General features: G+C 50.2%; 1 pseudogene; it reads right to left on the bottom strand.

The window, feature by feature from the left end:
- Positions 1-676: 676 nt before the first annotated feature.
- Positions 677-18856, bottom strand: LOC146180525 (uncharacterized; annotated as a pseudogene).
- Between the last annotated feature and the right edge of the window lie 604 nt (positions 18857-19460).

The following is a 19460-nucleotide window of genomic DNA, read 5'->3' on the forward strand; positions in this document are numbered from 1 at the left end:
GGAGCCTCTGGGAGGCCTACGGGTAGTTGAATGTGGAAGAGAATTTCGATGATGCAATGGTCGCTACCTAGATTCTCTTGTGTGTTGCACCATGTGGCATGAGGGAGGCGATGTGCGAACGTAAGGTCTGGTGTAGTGTCTGCAGACACTGGTTCCCGTGCGCGTAGGAAAGGTAGGGTCGGTGAGCAGAGAGAGACCAGTTTGTTGCGCGGCTAACCACACCCGCCGTCCTTTTGGTGTATCGTGCGGGTAACTCCAGGAAATATGTGGGGCGTTAAAGTCTCCTACGACGAGTAAGGGGCACTTGTTTGCTATGCGCTTCGCAAGTGTAAAAAGGCGTTCGAAGTTGCTTTTGAGGCACTTAGGGTGGCTATATACATTCAGAACGAAGAGGTTGTTCGCTCGAGCGTGTTGCAGAACAAGCTCAATTTAAAGGTGATCAATATCTTGAATTGCTAGAGGATGGGAGATGGTGGTAATTTAGCTACTAACTAGAAACGCTATGCGAGGGGGTGTGGCTGATGTGGGCAGTATAGGAGTATAGCCGGGGAGGGTGAGCGGGTTTGAGGGTTCCTGTAGGGCAAAGATGTCAGGTCCCGTAGAGCAAGACAGCAATTGGTGGACCACATGACGCTTCTGGCCAAAGCCCCGGCAGTTCCACTGCCAGAGTGTAAGGTTACTGTTCGGAGATGCCATCATGAGAGTCGATATGGGGAGAAGCCATAACGGGTGGGTGGGAGTCACGAGCTACGGCAGAGATAGGATTGTCTTGTCCTTCCGGTGCTTTGGGCCTCTTTCGTCTATTTGGGGTGGGATCCCGCTTTGGGAGGCACGTTGCGTAAGAATTGAGCCGGGATTCAAGATCGTTATAGCGATCAGAGAATCCTTGCGTTAGCACGCCGAATCGGTGATTAAGAGTAGCATTGCCTTGTGTTATGCGGATTACAGTGTCTTTGAGGGTTGCACATTCCTGGTTGATGTGAGTGATAGCGTCCTCCAATTTGGCCTCAAAGCGTTTAGCAAGGGACTCAAGCAGGGTTGGTATGTCGTCTAGTGAGATGTGGGTGGAGGGAGGGGGCGTCGTGCAGAGTTGAATTCGTAGGGGGTTCTGTGTCAGCCTCCATTGCTAGCAAATCAGGAGAAGTAGGGCGGGAGTGGCTCGGCAAGGTGTGGGCGGTGGGTGGGTTTGGGTGTGGTTGAGGTTGGAATGCGGTAGCAGCGGGGGCAGGGAGAATGGGAGAGCCAGTGGCAAGAGCACTTATCTGGGCTTCCAGTTTGGCGATGTGCTGACGAAGGGCGATGGCTTCTGTTCGGGCTGCTGAAGCTTCTGCTTTGGCTGCCACTGCCTCCTCCTGGGATTTCTCCAAGGCATGTTGTAGATTGAGAGTCGCTGTTGCGGGTGTCGTGTGCTGGTGAGAAGAGTTGGGGGTGTCCCAGGCTTGTTTCAGCGGCACTGTGCAGGCTTGCTTATGTTGGCTGGGCTGGGCGCGTCCGGACGACAGCTGGGGAAAATTGTCCCTGGATGCGACCGATTCTTGCTGCTGCGTTTGTAGGTGGCTTGGCTGGTTCCGTGGCTGGTGAAGGTTTCGCCCCTTGCACGATCCCGTACCGGTGGGGTGAGGGCCCTCGCACAAAATGCACTTGGGCGTACAAGGAGGGTCTTGTTGCGAATGTCGTGTTCCACATCGGGGGCAAACGCTGGTCTTGGGGCTTGGGCATACGTCATGACGGTGACCCGGCTGTCTGCAATTGGTACAGGCGTCCGGACTGCCGCGGTATGGGGTGCAGCTGTGGATGGCTCCCATGTATTTGATGGAATGTGGGACTGCGTTTGCGTCGAAGGTGATTAAAATAGAATGCGTCTTTCCCATGCGTCGGGCTGCTAGTATGATATACTCCGGATTTCTTCTGACGAGGTCTTCGTAAAGTTGCGTTGGGGTCTCGTCATCATAGGCATTTGTGTTGACTCCTCTGGTAGAGCCCGGTGGAGGTGCCACGTAAGCCGCGCACGGGTAGGTTTGGTTGCCAATGGTGAGGGAGGTCAGCGTCTTGAGTGTCTCGGCCGTTGGGAGGTGTGTTGTTGCCATGGTGAAAGTGTTGTTGGTCGGGTGGATGCGCAGGCATAAGACATCCGGTAGAGTAATTTGGAGCTGGCTCTGCACTGCCTTCCAGAGTCGGGGTGTTGGGACGTCTCGGAGTCGTAGTTCACCTCGCGGGCGAACGACCACTCGGATAGCGTTGGGTTGGAGTGGTGGCAGCTGCTTGCTGCGCTGCACTGTGAGACGAGCCTCTTGGTCACAGGGGGTAGACGGGCCGGCACCTTGTCGCTCCCGGTTGCGGCTGCAAACCCTATCACCGAAATCCCTATTCAGACCAACATTTGGGGGTGATGTGGGCCAGCCCACATAATTGTAGTGAATTGAGAATAAATTTTATTTATGTTACAGAGTGTCGAATACAATTGAAAAATAAATAGCGCTCAATGTTTCACACTTCATGATTAATGGAACTTGGACAGCCCCGAAAATACCGAATTGAACACATGAGGGCAGCACGGGGACGAGCCCGAAACGGAATGGCCTCCGCAAAGCCCGGGACGGAACAATTTAGGTATTGGAGGGATTAATCGACATAAAAATTCAAACCTTGACCAATGGGGCGGCACTGCCTTCATAAACGTAGGGCTCAATAATGATTCTGGTATGCTGCCCATATTCAGCTATCTGGGCTGAATGCGGGCAGCCCTATTTGGGCTGCCCACACGGATACAGATTGGGACCAATTGCAGCAAAATTCGGCAGCCCCCGCGGGCCCCTTCTGGGTACGTATTGCAAATCCCGCATGGGGCCCGTATGGGCTTCCCCACGGGCCCAACGTGGGCCCCCACGTCATAGCCCATTTTGTGCTACCTGTGTTGGTGTAGATAAGGTGTCAAGTGTTTTCATATGTCTTCATAGGACCGGAGGTAAGATTACACTGCGTTTGCTGTCTGCCCTAGTTGAAGTTCTTGAACTGCGAGGATCGTTCTGATTATTTTGTCATCTCGCACTCCGACGATGATGCTTTGTTCCCAAACGGTCCAGACGCTAAGCGCTGCTGATGGGTTTTTTTGCCTGTTGCCATGTGCAAGGAAGTTCCGAGCGTGTTGCTTCCCCTGAGGTTTCCGAGATCCAGCGTTCCTTTAGGCCTGATTATGATGACTAAATCTTGATATTCGATACGCGGCTGGGGAGGAGGAAACGCGCCTGCGGAGAAAACCAACGACAGTCCAGCCCAGGGAATGCGAAGCCTGGAGGAAGTCCAACAACCGACCAATATGCTTGCATTGCGGTGAGGTTGGACACATCTTCCGCCACTTTCCGTACAGGCGTATCGACGTGAGTGGTTTTGTCATCGACGCCCCGCAACCCCTCCCTGGTGCCGCAGGAAATCGACGACTACTTGCTCAGGGAAGAGTCACGAAGCCGTCGGTATTGCTCTCCATTGTTGTACAGCAACCAATGGGCAGCGCCGAGCTGCAGTTACGTGCAAGGAAGGCCCCCTAGCAGCCATATGGGAAACTAAAGGCAGCAACCTTGGGGATGAGGTTGCTCAACGGCGAAAAACCGAAGATCATCCGCCTCCTATGACGAGTAAAGACGACGCCGTAATTATACCGACGCTCCTTATGAAAAACGTTCGACGATCACGCGCCCACACTACAAGGTAACACAGCCCCTATGCATCACGGCAACATCGAAGACAGCATGACCAGACTCCAAGTTGATGCCGCCTCCCAGTGAGGTGAAAAAGCTGTGCCCTGGCCGCGACCTAAGCAAACGACGAAGTAGATATCGAATATCAAAGTCAACATGCAATACAAGGACACGAAAAAGTGTCCTCGCCGTTGCTGTCGATGGACACATGGCTGCCGCCCAAGTGGACACTGCAGTCGACTATTCTGTCATATCAGTGGACGTTTCACCACCCAGCTCAAAAAAGTAACAACCGCTTACGATGTCCTACTTATTCACACCGTAGGTGGTAGCCTGATAACTCTGTAGCTGCGATGCACTGCAAGAGTACCCTAAATTGGCGTACTTACCCGACGAGCTTCGTGGTTCCGCAGCAATGTTCCCGCGACGTGGTTTGGGCCTAGATTTTCTGAACGAACATCGGGCGATCACCGACCTCCGCTCAAAACTCATAAAGCTGTCAACGGACAACACCATACTTTCCGCAACATTGATGCCTAACATCGCTTTAAACGCTCTTGACGAAGAATTGACTGTCCCGCCCCGATGAAGCGTTGTCTCCTGCATGGACAACGCAGACATTAAAACCACCGAAGGCGCAGCCGATGAAAGCACCCGGTTGCTTTTGGAAAGAGGGCTCGGTATCGCAAGAGGTGTCCCCCATATCCGAGCAGGACAGGCTCTGGTGCTGGTGATGACCTTTACCGAAAAATACCGGCATCCTAGCAAGGGCATGACGATCGCTTTCGTCGATGAGACAGATGAGAGTCGAAATGGTGTTCGCACTTTCCGACCAACCCGAAAACGATACGCTCAACCTATCTAAGCAGCCCACATTCGACATCAACATAGCACTATACCGAGACAGGCAAGACCGGATTCGCCATCTTCTTGATAGCTAAAGCGGGTGCTTCTCTTCGGCGTCAAAGGTGCGACAGAGCCCGTTGGCAAAACACCGAATTATTACAGATGAACACGCCCGACCTCTTCGTCAATGTCCCTACCGTGTATCGCTACGCGAACGCCAAGTCATCCGGGATCAAGTTGAGGAAATGCTTCGCGGAGACGTGATTAAGCCATTAAACAGCTCCTAGTCGGCACCCGTCGTCCTATTGAAGAAGAAAGATGGCACACTTCGCTTCTGCGTTGATTACCGCCGCTTAACAACATCACAATAAGAGATGTCTATCCGCTGCCTCGTATCGACGACACTCTAGACCGTCTCTGCAAAGCTAGGTATTTCTCGTCCATGAATTTGAAAAGCGGTTACTGGAAAATTGAGGTCGACGAAAGGGAACGCGAGAAGACGGCGTGTTTCAATTCAAGGTAATGTCATTTGGTCTGTGCTCCACACCAGCTACGTTCCAGCGAGTAATGGACACTATTCGGGCTGGCTTGAAGGGGTAGAATGGTTTGGTATGCTTGAATGACGTGGTTGTCTTCTTGTTAGACATTGAAGACCACCTGAAAAGCTCCAGGCAAAGCTGGATGCCATCAAGTCATCAGGACTAACATTAAAATAAAAAGAATTTCTACTTCGCCTACGAGGACCTGTTATTCCTAGACCATATCGTGAGCAAGGGTGGAGTTTGCCCGGTTTCGCCGAAACCTTCGGTGATCGCGCAGTTTATGCAGTCTTGTGGCAAGAAACCCGTGCGCAGGTTCCTTGGGCTCTGCGCCTACTACCGCCGATTTGTCAGAACCTTGTCGCGCATCGCCGAACCGCTGACGCAAAGTACAAAGGCTGGTGGGCCTTTTAGATGGCAAGCGCCACCTGCGGGAGCTTTCAAGGAACTTGAGCACCGTTTACAGACCCCTTCTGTCTTCGGGCACTTCGCCGAAAACGCCGAAAGAAAAATACACAAAGACGCAAGCAGCGTTGGCATAGGCGCAGTCCTCGTTCAGTGAACTGAAGAACATGACAAAGTAATAGCGTACGGCAGCCGTTCGGTATCGAAAGCCGGAGCGAATTACGCCACGACCGAGAAAGAGTGTTTCGCGATCGTCTGATCAACATCAATGTTCCGATTACACTTATACGGCCGACCATTCAAGATGGCAAGCGAGCACCACATGATCTGCTGGCTGGCAAATTTGAGACTCCTCCGGCCGCTTTGCCCGATGAAGCCAATTGTTCTTCAGGAATTCGACTTCACTCTGATGCCAACTGCTCATCACGAGCCCCCGTTGATGCGCCGCCAAAAGAAGGCGACGAAGACGCCTTTTTGGGACCAGCAAAGCAAACAATATCCAGTCTCCAGTCTGACTGAAAAAGGTAGTGGCGATTGGCCACATTTAATTAGTGCAGCTTATTAGGCTAGGTACTTTCTTTCCGCCTATGGCGATTTCTTCGCTCTGGTCGCCCAATCGCCCGGCAGAGTTGGTACCTTTGGATTGCTTGCTCAGAAATGACGTTAATACGTTTCCGGTTGATGGTAGCACCATTCGGTTAAACGAGTCTGAAGTTATCCAGGAGGAGCTTCGCTCTGTTACTCCACATTTCTTTACATTTCGGAAGTGAAGGTGTTAGGCAAGGCAGGCATCCTATGCAGATAATCAAACGTCAAATGCCTGAGTGACCTTCAGGCATGTATCAGGTTCGGCAACTACGCCGTAAGGACTTTCGTCCGCCCGCACCTCGCTTGCGTGAAAGGTGTTGCCTGCGGCGTTCCTGCAAACCTTTTCCCGCAAGCACTTTTGAAAATGCTTGCCCTGCTGGTGTGGTGTGCGTTTACCGGTGCAATAGGCCTCCAGGTGATGCTCGCATACCCACAGAATGTCATTTCAACTTTAGCCGGCCTCACCTGCCCGTGTGAAGTTAAAGCGTGGCCATACCCGTTTCTAGTTGAACCCTTGGCTCCACGTCCGCAGCAGTGCCGCAATTGCTGCCGTTTTGGCCCCAGTGCTAATTGCTGCAGGTCCGCGTTTCACTGTGGCTCATATGGCGGTCCCCATTTTCCAACAGAAGGCGAATATGATGTGTTGAGTTGCTGCCTGTGCCCTGTCTCACATGCTGCTTCTGATTCTAGTTCCCCTGCACGTAACAATAAGATTGCGCTCCTTGAATTATTCAAGAAACGTCGTCTTTCACGTGGGAAGGCTGCGGCAATATGCAAAGGATTGAAACTCGGGTTTCGCTACAGTGACTACGCGTCAGTCAGCTTCTTTAGAGTCCACTATTTTTTCAGCTGTGATCTCTGCCGTTGAAAAGTCTATACCGGTTGGGATAGAGCGCTTATTTTTTCATTGCGAAAGCAATACTACTTTCACTTTCAGCTCCTCGCGCGGCGAGGCCGCGGTAGCTACCATTGACCTTTAGCTAGACCTCTGCTATGACGTCATACCATCTGGCGCAAAAATCAGGGGCCCTACTTGTGCCGTCGCGAGGCGAGGCCGCGCGTGGTGGCTGCTGCCTAACACCTGCGCCCGCCGCGCGCAGCGCGCCTAGCGGTGTGACGTCACAGCTGCAAGAGCAGGGCTCCAACTTGTGCCGTCGCGAGGCGAAGCCGTGCGTGGTGGCTGCTGCGCCCGCCGCGCGCGGCTCGCCTAACGGTGTGACGTCACGCCATCTGCTGTAAAACCGGGCGCGCGGCGCGCCGCCGGACAGACGTTGCGATGCCGCCTACCACGAAAGCCGCTCGGCAGAATGCGAAGTGAAAAGAGCGGCCGGCTACGGAGACCGAAGAAGAGTGTGAACATTTTGGTCATGTATAGTCTATAGGAGGTGAACCCACCAGGGGCAGTACAGCTACTAAGAGTGTTTCTAACGTGCTCTCTACTGGTGTAAAGTATGCCGAAGCAGCCGGTGCCGGAGCAGCAGTTATGCATTCTGCATTAACCTCACCTACAACCAAGTATATCATTGCAGCCACAGAAATTCTCGCATCGCTACTAGTTGTACACAGAATAACCAGGTAATATCACTGCATAACCACAAGTCCAGTCACAAGCACCGCCACCAGAAACACTACCAGCTGAACTAAGCGTAGCTACGGCATTTCTTTCGCAATCACCAGACTTAACCAAGCTAAGCCTTCAGATAAATTTCCTTTTACGGGGACCTTTTCTCAGATGCTTGGAACAAAGATGAAGACGTTTTTCCAAGCTCTGTCAACCGGTGCCTCTGTAGTCCCTGCTATGCCCGTGGTCTCGAACACGAATGCGCCTCCTAACAAAGAAACCTCTGCTACAAGCCATGTAATCAATTCTGAGGCGTCTGGCTCCCTAAATTCCGTTGCTTCTAGTTCAAGGATCGCTGGAGCATGCAGCAAGCGCAGTAGCTCCTAAGTTGAAAACCTCCCGAATCAGCCCTCTAAGTCTCGATCCAAAATCAATCCTGAGAGTGAGCCCCAGCAGACAAAGGATGCCCTGATGTCTGCTGTAGAATGCATCTTTGATTCAACATAGGTTTTTTAAAGTTTTGCAATAGAACGGCCGCTCAATTATTTCTGGATTTGATGATCTGCTCTGCTTAGTACTGAAGATTTACCGTGATAATATTTTACTGCAACAGTCCTGGCTTTCCTCCAAATAAACGTTGCCTCTTAACAACTTTCGGGCGTCTAGATTAAATCACTAGGCAGGGGCTGGTGGGTTAGTGGTTTTAGTTTCGTCACAATTGTCTCATAAGGTTCCAGTTTCATATGAATTTGTTTGACAAGATTGTGAAATACTTGGTTTGCAGTTTACGCGGCCCGGTAGTACCTCTTTCACTTTGGCCAATGCGTACTTCTCAAATGGCATTCATTGTACTTTGCAGCTGGATGCTTTGTTAAATCGTTGGTCTCAAATCCGGACAATAGCTGGTGATCTCAATCCTCATCATATTTCTTGGGGTCTGAAGTCTAACTCTTGTGGGTGTAAGTTGTGGGACTGGATTGAGGACAACAGCTTCCAGTGCCATAATTCTGGGGATATCACTTTCATGAGGAAACAGTGTTCCTCAGCCATAGATCTTAATTTTTCAACTGCGGGTCTTTATATATGATCGTGGGCGACCATAGATAGCGGAACCAGCAGTGATCATCTTCCTATTACCTACAATATATTTATTTCAAAATTTGTCTACAGGGCTCATCAGAGACGCTTTGTAAGTTATGTTAAATACGAAAACGCTCTTCGAACGTCTCTTCTATTTCTCCTTTAGAAGGTCACTCACGGGCGGTGTCTGTGGTATCATGGTTGCACGATGCGATTGAGCAGGCTGAATTTTCTGTTGCCTTATCTGGTCAGCCCTCAAAATTATCTTGGTGGAATCCTGACTGCGTTCGGGCTTATCGGTGCCAAAAAAATGCAGGAAGAGTCTGCGTTATAATCAGCCTCTAACTGATTACATTACAAGTTGCATGCTGCACTTTTTAAACATGCTTGGTCATCAGCCAGTCAAGAACATAAGACTGATTTACATTCTCTTCTATCTAATAATACGCACCGATGTGCACTATTTCGTTTCCTGCGCCGTGCTAAATCTCCGCAGCAACTTGTCGGGTCTTCACCTGTAGTGCTGAGCCCTAGCGAGGCGGCTCATTTATTGGATAAGGATGGTAGAGGTCTACAAATTCGCTTTTCGTCGCCATGCTCACTGCCGCTCGCATTCCCGGTCGCTGCGACAGATTTTTCTGAGGTGACTACGTCAGAATTGAGAACTGTAATTTCAGACAAAAGCTTCAGCTTCAGGCCTTGTAGTTATTACTGTTGGTTTGTTAAATATTTCCCTATTTCTTCGCAAGAATTATAAATATTGTTAACTGTTCGCTAAAGTACTCCTGGCTACCTAGCTTCTGGAAGCTGGCCAAAGTGGCTCAACTAGTTAAGAATGAAAGCCATGGCTATGTCCTCGGCTTTCATTCCGATGTCGTTCTGTACTGATGAAAACAATAGAGCGCATAATCCATTCGCGTTTGTCTCAGTTCATTTCAAGACATAAAATTCTTTCTCCCAGACAGATTGGCTTCCATCCAGAATGCCCAATATGGTCTGCTCGCATTGACATGGAGAGCTGAATTCGCTTGGCCTTCGGTCTTGTGAAATATCTGCTCTAGTAACATTGCATATTTCTAAAGCTTACGACAGTGTTGATTATAGACTACTAATTTCGAATTTGATGAATTGTCAGGTTCCGGACTACAAAGCTGCCTGAATTTAAGAATTATCAGGAAGATGATCAGGGTGGTCTTTCATATCGCACGTTTTCTCAATCAAAAGGCGCTACTCAAGGTTCGGTCCTGTCCCCTGTTCAATTCAGTATTTTTCTTCCTTCAATACCTTTGCGAGACGATGATCACCTGTACATCTACGAAGATGATATTGCTGCCAGTGTGTAAAGACAAGGAAGAGAAGCAGAAGACGACGAAGCTCCCGTTTCGCACTCGAACCGTTCGTTCCTGAACTTCGCCAACACTGGGCTCTCTGTGTTACGGGCTCTGCGGCCTTCACATGCCTTTTTGCAACGTGACATCTGGTGGAGAAGTGCTGGGCAGATCTTTCATGTACCGGACGCCTCTTTCAAGTCATGACTGCAGCCAAGGACGCGCTCCGGTGACTACGTGGCCTATCTCCTGAATTCAGTCCGCTTCCTGATCTACGGCTAAAAGTACACAGACTATCACTATGAGCCCACAAGAGATCCCTGCCAATGTCCTGCTTCACCAGCGAGACCCCCCTCGCTTTCATGGTCTTCCCCACGAAGACGCCGAAGACTGGCTGGACCAGTTCGAACAGGCGACCGCCTTTAGTGCCTGGGTGCGAACGCGAATATGCGCCATGTCTACTTTTCCCTGGAAGACTCGGCGAGGACCTAGTACGTCAATCATGAATCTCGCCTTCAAACATGGGACACGTTCCAAAGCAGAATTTCTTCAGAGATTTATAAGCACATTTCGTAAAAAAAAGACCGATCTTCTACCTCTGAATCGCATCCAGCGTCCGAACGAATCCGTGATGGTGTACGCGGAAGAAATGAAGCTTTTGTTCCACCATGCAGATCGAAACATGTCGAAAGAGCGGAAAGCGCGATTATAGAAGGGAGGTGTGAAAGAACAGCTCTTCGCCGGCCTCGTTCGCAGTCCGCCAGTGACCGTAGATTCTTTTGTCACGGAAGCTACTTCCATCGAGAGAGCACTTGCCATGCGAGCACGGCAGTACAAGCGCTCGACCGTTCAGAGGTTGTTCACATAAGCTGAGAGGTCCACCGTGTCATCAGGAGACTCACTACGTGAGACGATTCGAGCCATTGTGCGCGATGAACTGGCGAAACGCTTGCCTACGCCGGCGCAGTTGCAAGTTGCATCGGTTGCCGATGTTGTTCGCGAAGTAATGCAACAAGCTTTGGGTGCTGCGCTGCTTCTTGCAAGCCCTCCACAACTACCTACAATGAGTTACGCAGCCGTCGCAAACCGTTTTCTCCCGCCTGCAACACCCCGTTACGAAGCGCCTGCACCGGTCGCTCCCCAAATGCCACTGCCACCTTCCCAGCTGACTTTCCTCCAGCGACCCGGGCGCCACCGAACTGACATCGCGCGAACCGCGGACTACCTGCCGCTGTGCTACTATTGTGGCGAACCTGGGCATGTCTGGCGTCGCTGCCCGTACAAAGAGATGGGTCTTCGCGAGTTCCCCTTCGGTGCTCGCTGTCCGCAGCCGGGAGAGCGCCCAGCGGAGGATTGCCGACTACCTATCTAACCCAGACTCAGTTCAGCACCACCGATCACCTTCGCCCCGCCGCTACAATTCCTCCGAGTCGCAGGAACAGTCTAGAAATCCCCGTAGGGGAAACTAGACGCAGCAGCCTCTGAAGGTGTGGCTGCTCGACGACGAAATATACAACCCTCCAACGACGCAAACCACTTCGCCGGCGCCGAGCAACTGGGGGACAACGACGACGATTACCGAGCCGCCCAAGTTAACGGCAAGCCGAGAGCTCGACCAGCTGCATAGCCCGACTACTTCTCTACGGCGCCGCACCTCTTCGACGCACCGGAGCCGAGACCGGACACCTGGAAATTACCGCAGCGAGACGTCACCGCCAGCCTATTTAGACCTTTCAGTTGATGGCATCCCCGTAACCGCTTTCGTAGATACTGGTGTCGAATAGTCCATACTCAGTAGATCATTCGCCGCGGCAGTCAAGAAGGTTATGACAGCTTGGGACGGCCCTCAGATACGTACCACTGTAGGACATTTCATTACACCTAGAGTACCGTGCACAGCTCGAGTCACAGTTAAAGGGCGAACCTTCCCGACAACGTTTGTTGTGATAGCGGATTGCTCCAGAGATATTATACTCGGTATGGACTTCCTGACGGAAAACGGCGCTATCAACGACCTGCAATCTCAGTCGGTTCAGTTTTCGACAGAGAATGCTTTCGAAGTTAACTGTGTTCTGCCCGCGCCGCTCCACATTTTTGACGAGCGCGTGGCTGTTCCTCCCCGCTTCAGTGTATTGGTGACCGTCGGTGCGCACAACCTCCGTGGAGTGGAAGGTTTGTCGAGAGTAAACCACCTTTGCTTCTCGACTACGGCGTTGCTGTTACTCGGGCGGTCGTCATCCTCGAAGATGACAAAGTCGACTTACTTCTCTCCAATTTCACTAACGAACACCGGTATCTAAATAAGGGAATACGATCGCTTATATTGATGCCATCGCTGAAACTAGGTGCGTGCACAGTTTAATTTGTGATTCTCGACCGGAACAAGAGGAAGTTGCCGAACCAAAGTACGACATCAACCCCGGCACTACCGCAGAGGGGGATGATATCCCGAGGAACCTTCTTAATCACTACAGAACTGTGTTCGCGTCGCTGCCGCGCGTCGGTCGCACACACCTTGTAAAACATCGTATTATTACAGACGATACAGTACAACCACTTCGACAGTCACCATATAGCGTCTCGTCTAAAACCGTGCCGCAATTACCACTCAAGTTAAGGAAATGCTTGATCACGACGTTATTCGAAAATCTCAGAGCCCTTCGGCGGCACCTGTCGTTCTTGTCAAGACGAAAGACGGCACATTGCGGTTCTGTGTTGACTACCAACGATTGAACAAAATAACTGCAAAGGATGTTTACCCCCTGCCCAGAATCGATGACGCTTTAGAACGCCTATGCAACACGAAGTATTTCCCTTCCACGGACCTCAAGTCTGAGTACTGGCAAATCGAGGTAGATGAGATGGACCGCGAGAAGACTGCATTTATCACTCCAGATTGACTGTACGAGTTTAAGGTTATGCCGTTCGGCCTTTGCTCCGCGCCAGAGACATTTCAAAGGCTTATGGACAGCATCCTCGTGGACCTGAAATTTCAGACTTGTCTTGTATACTTGGATGATGTGATCGTCTTCGCCCCAAGTCTTTCAGAGCACATTCGTTGCACCGAGTCGTAACTGCAAGCTATAAAGTCCTCCAGCCTTACATTAGAGGCAGAAAAATGTCACTTTGCCTACGAAGAATTGAAATTTTTAGGCCACGTCGTCAACAAGGAAGGGGCCTTCCTGATCCCCAGAAAACTCTTGCCATCGCGAATTTCACACCACCACCAGACCAGAAGGAACCTCGGCGCTTCGTTGGGCTATGTGCGTACTACCGTGGCTTTGGGCCAAATTTCTCCAAATTCGCCGCGCCCCTTACGTATCTCACCAAGGAAAATGTACAGTTCCAATAGGAAACACCGCAGCAGCAGGCATTTCAGGACCTTCAACGCCGCGTTCATTCACCGCCCGTTCTGGTGCACTTTGATGAACCCGCTGACACGAAGGTACAAACCGATGCGAGTAATTTTGGTTTGACGCAAATTACTCCGTAGCCCTCCACTACGGCTCCCCTTTCTCTCTTTCCACTTTCACTCCCACCTTCCTCCCTTCCCTTACGGCGTGGTTCAGGTGTCCACACAGCAAGTGTGACAGGGACTGCGTCTTTCCCTTCCTGTGAACCAACCAACCAACCAACCAATTCTAGTACAGGTCTAAAAGGGTCAACAACGTTTACTGGCGTACGCAAGTCGTTCGTTGTCGAAGACGGGGGGCAATTATTCTGCCACTGAAAAAGAGTGCCTTGCCATCGTGTGGGCAATTATGACGTTCAGGCCACACCTGCACGGGAGACCTGTCAAAGTAGTGACGGATCATCACGCACTTTGCTGGTTAGCCATTACCAAGGATACGTCAGGGCGCCTTGCACGATTGAGTCTCCGCCTGCAAGAATATGACATTACAGTGACCTACACATCTGGTCGTAAACATTTGACTGAAATTGTCTTTCCCGGGCTCCCGTCGAGCCTGCCCCAACTGACGCAGGTGAAGACGCCGCCTTCGTCAACGCAATAAGCTCTACAGACTTCGGCGTGCAACAACACACCGATCTTGATCTTCAGGCAATAACTGATTATCTGCAAAGTGCTAGCGGCAGAGTTCCTGCGCTCTGCCCTGATGGGGCTGGTGCAGGTGGGTCACCGCTGCTTGCGGCGGGGGCCGGCCTGGCACCGAATTTTTATCTGTTGTAGGCCGTCATTGCACACGCCACCGCTGGTGGTGGACGACGGCTGTTGTTGCGGCGCGCGTCTTTCTTTCCCTCTTGCTTTCCTTTCTTCTCTATATTCTCTTCTATCTGCACGAGGCAGCGGAGGTGGCTCAGCTACAGAGCCAGTAGCAGGCCCGTGCATTTTCTTTTCCTTCTTCCTACAGCCACAACAACACAACAACAACAGAGTTCCTGCAGTTTACCGGCTCGCTTTATCATCTCTCTGCCTACGCGACGACGTGCTGTTAAAAAGAATTTTGCCCCCAACAGTCGACATTATTTGCTTGTTCCTACGAATCTACACAACGAAATTTTGCATGCCTGCCACGACGAACCAGCTTCCGGTCACCTTCCAATCACTAGAACGCAAGCCAGAATAAGAAAAAGAGTATACTGGCCTCGTTTGGGACATTTTTTTTTATTGGTTCACAGGAAGGGAAAGGCGCGGTAACTGTCTCACTTGTTTTTCTGTGAACACCGCAACCGCCTTAAAGGAAGGGAGGAAGATGGGAATTAAAGTGGAGAGAAAGAGGAACCGTAGTGGAGGGCTGCGGAGTAATTTCGACCACCAGGGGACCTTTAACGTTTGGGACATGACGTAAGGTAGAACTGCATCCCACGTCTTGGGCTAAACGTTCGCATGCATTGAAGGCATGTCGGCAAGCGTCCTGTTTAAACGTTCGGTTAATCCGTTTGTTTGGGGTGGTAGGAAGTTGTCCTGCGGTGACTTGTGCGACTTAAGCAAGAATAGGCTGCATAAGCTCAGCAGAAAAGGCACCACCTCGGTGCGTGATCACAACTCGGGGAGCACCATGGCGCTGGACCATTTGCAGTACAAAGAATTTTGTAACTTCTATAGCGGTTCCACTCGGAAGAGCCGCTGTCTCCGCGTAACGTGTCAGCTAGTTAATCCACGTTTGTTCGTAGCTTGAGGTGCGGAATGGTCCTAACAAATTCATCCCGATTTGCTGAAACGGCTGTGAAGGAGGCTCTATGGGTTTTAGGAAGCCGGCTCGCTTGACAGGAGGAATTTTTCAGCGCTGACAGTCACGGCAAGTGCGAATATGATTCGACACGTCATGTCCCAAACGACGAGCGTCCTATTCTGGAATTCGGCTGCGTCTTGTTTATAGGCTGCGCGGTTTACAAACTTCGACCACTTTTCTTAATTGCATGGCAAGCATTGCGGCTTTGCCTGGGCCTTCCTAGTTTTGTGGTATTATTATGCTGTAAGTCTCGGGTACTTCCTTTAAATTCCCGTTTTCAGCAACTTACGGTACAATTCATTCTAAAATTACATGATTCTTTCATATCGTGCTCCCAAACAACTTTCGTTACCTCTCCTAACTGATTTTTTGTACGCATTGGTCTCCCTATCAAAGACCACAGGTTGTGTAAGTGCAGTCGCTATTAACACCATTGTCAGTAGAAATAAGAACCCCAGGTGGTCGAAATTTCCGGAGTCCTCCACTACGGCGTCTCTCATAGCCTGAGGTGCTTTGGCAAGTTAAACCCCACAAAACAAACAAAACAAACAAAGCCATTTCTGGTCTACCTCAAGTTAATTTGGGCCATGATGACATTTATCCCAATCATGGCAATTTGTTGCCACTGTCTACCTTGCTCCACATTTTGAATGAATATCTGCAACATTTCCATTCATATGTTGTATATGCCACTGATGCTGAATAGCGCCAGGAAAAAGCGGGGGTTGGGATTTTTTTTGTCAACTTGATTGGGCTTTTTCAATCCGCCTTCCCGCTTATACCGCCATATTTATTGCGGAATTTTTAGATATTGTTTTAGCCTTCCGGATAGTTTGTTCAGATCATCATCATCATCATCATCAGCCTGATTATACCCACTGCAGGGCGAAGGCCTCTCCCATATCTCTCCACTTAACCCGGTTCTGTGCTAGCTGCATCCACTTGACCCCTGCGAACTTCTTAATCTCATCCGCCCACCTAACTTTCTGCCGCCCCCTGCTACGCTTTCCTTCCCTTGGAATCCAGTTTGTTACCCTCAGCGACCATCGGTTATCCTCTCTTCGCACTACATGTCCTGCCCATGTCCATTTCTTCCTCTTAATTTCCACTAGAATGTCGTCAACTTGATTTATTTCTCTGACCCACTCTGCACGCTTTCTATCTCTTAATGTTACCCCTACCATTTTTCGTTCCATAGCCCTCTGGGTTGTCCTCAACTTAAGTAGAACTCTCTTGGTTAGCCTCCACGTTTCAGCCCCATAGGTGAGTACAGGCAAGATGCAACTGTTGTATACTTTCCTCTTGAGCGATACCGGTAAGCTGCTAGTCATAATCTGCGAGTGCTTGCCAAATGCGCTCCATCCCAATCTTATTCTTCTTGCTATTTCCTTTTCATGGTCCGGATCTGCGGTTACTACCTGTCCTAAGTAGATATATTCGCCTACTACTTCCAGTATTTCTCTACCTAATGTAAACTCCTGTTCCTTCCCGAGGCTGTTGAACATTACCTTAGTCTTCTGCATATTGATTTTCAAGCCTACCATTTTCATTTGTTCAGATCACTCCAACGTTATTGTAGTGACGGACGTTCTTTCAGTCTGAACTGCCTTGACTTCTTCGACTTCATCTTGTTTGCGTTGCCAGTTTTATGACATCGCGCCGTCTCATGTCGTGAATTGGACTTGTGTGGGTTCCTGGCCATTGTGGAGTTTTGATTAATGAATCTGAGGACTTTCTTGTCACCACTCCTTTGAAGCGCCCTATACTGTCATTGATTCCACACTTCTGTTTAGGGGTGGCGGCGAGATTCGAACAATTTCTTTGGATGAAATCCTCAAATTCAACCTTTTTACCTTTTGATGACATCCGGCATTTGAGGTATAAATGGAATGCTGGACAGTACCTTTCACGATAGTGCGAGGTGTGTTTGGCAAATTATAGATCACGTTTTCCTCCTCCAGCCATGTGTTCATACTGCAATGAACCTGAGACGTTGGAGCATTTTTTCCTGACCTGTCGCCGGTTCGCCTCGCTCCGAAAACTCTTCCTTGAAATTCCGTGCAAAACTTTATCTATATCTTTGACTGCTTCAAATTTACTTTCGTTTGGAGCTACGCAGCTAGGCTTCAGCAGCTGGACAGTTCCCTTAGCCGTACGCAAATTTAAAACCCCTGCTCGGATACCTTATAAGTGCTCCGACTCCGCTGCTTCTCTTCTTCAGATTTTATATAGTTGAAATTATTCCCTTTTAATTTCAGATCAGTAGGGCGTTTTTCTCTGGTATTGCATATTTCTATGTATTAGATTTTTTTTTTATTCTCATATCTAACAGCGTAACGCCCTTACTGCTAGTTTTGCGTATAACCAATCCCCCTTGTGGGTATTTGCCATTATCCGAGGGCACAACAACAAGTTTCGCAGGACAACAGCGATCACACCCTGAGCAGAAAGGGATAGCCGATTATTTAGAAGGAAAGAGCACTTCGCTTCCCGCAGTGTTCGAGCATCAGCTGTCATTCTTTGCGTTACAAAATGACGTCCTTGTGAAGAACAAATTTGCATCCAACAGGACTGTACTCCTTTTTGTTGTGGCTATAAACCTCAGAGATGAAATTCTGCAGGGGTGCCGCGATGAGCCATCGGCAGTGCATCTCTGCCTATCACGCACCTTGCACCGAATCCGGGCGAAGTATTATTGACCACGGTTAGCAGCCGATGTCGCCCAATATGTCAAAACGTGCCGTAAGTGCCAGCGACGCAAGACCCATCCAACGAGACCTGCTGGTCTACTGAACCCGATACAACCCGCAGCTTAGCCATTTTAGCAAATAGGAATTGACTTCCTCAGACACTTCCCAACTTCATTGACTGGGAACAAGGGAATCGTTGTGGTCACTGATTACATGACCCATTAGACCGAAGCAAAAGTCCTGCTTAACTGTTCCGCACTGGAAGTCGCGAGGTTTTGCGTCGGCCAAATTCTCCTCCGACAAGGCGCATCAGAAGTTATCACGGACAGGGGAACAGCATTTACGTCAGAGCTCACTCAAGCCATCCTGAAGTACAGCCAGACAAGTCACCCGAGGACGACAGCCTACCACCCGCAGACAAACGGCCTTTCATAATGTATGAATAAAGCTCATGCGCACACGCTTGCTATGTCGACGCCAGCAGAAGACCTGGGACGCCATCCTGCAATATGTGGTCTTCGCGTGTAACATGGCCATTTTGGAGACAGCCAGAGTGACGCCGTTCAAGCTTGTGTACGGCAGGGAGTCCTCGACGACGCTCAACGCGATGCTGTCGGACGTGAAAGAAGACAATTCTGACGTCACCACTTACCTGCAGCGTGCAGAGGTAGCCCGACGTAGCCCGACGAATCGGCCGGCTGCGCATCAAAGACCTGCCACACATCGACGCCCGGTGCGACACAGAGTACAGGCCGGGAGACCAAGTGTGGGTTTGGACGGCGATACGTCGCCGCGGACTGAGTAAAACGCTCTTGCGGCGGTACTTCGGACCATACAGAATCATCCGACGCATAGAACTGCTCGACTACGAGGTCATCCTCTACGGCCCGACCACATCCCAAAAGCGCCGGGTGCGGCCAGAAGTCGTCCATGTTGCGCGCCTCAAACCTTATTAGGCCCGTTAAAGTTATTTAAAAATTTAGTTTTTCGTTTACCTTTCTGTGCTTACTATGTAAGCATAGTGTCGGTGTCTTTTAAGGGGAGAGTAATACCGCAAACCATTCAAATCTGTATTTGGTTTTTGTTTCGGCATCCGCCGGCTTGTGGCGTTATCACTCCGATTCTGATACGCGTATCAATTATATGTTCTTTGTTTGATCATGCTCATCGTCGCGAGACGCAGCTTTATCAGTTTCTTTGTCGCGCAAGATGCTCCAAGATGTTTCTCGAAGATTCCAGCCACTCGCGTACATTTCCGCTATGTTCTTGGTTGTGCTGGTCACCGTTTGCGGTTTTATCTGAGTCTTTCTTTGCAGCCTTTAAATCAAGTGCTGACGCGTGAAATCGGCAATCTTAGTTTGACGACCGACAAGCGCGTTTGTTATCGCCGTCGCCGACTCACTTATTCTTTTGCGGGTGCGATCAGCCCATTAAAGAGTTTCTTTAGTGAACTCGCAGGCTCTTTAATTGTTGCCCCCACGCCGTGACAGTATATAGTGGGGACCCTGTTCGCTGGAATATTGTTTGGGCTCCTGC

Source organism: Amblyomma maculatum, chromosome 8 (assembly GCF_055883805.1).
Source record: "Amblyomma maculatum isolate TAMU_Amacu chromosome 8, ASM5588380v1, whole genome shotgun sequence".
NCBI classification, from domain to species: domain Eukaryota; kingdom Metazoa; phylum Arthropoda; class Arachnida; order Ixodida; family Ixodidae; genus Amblyomma; species Amblyomma maculatum.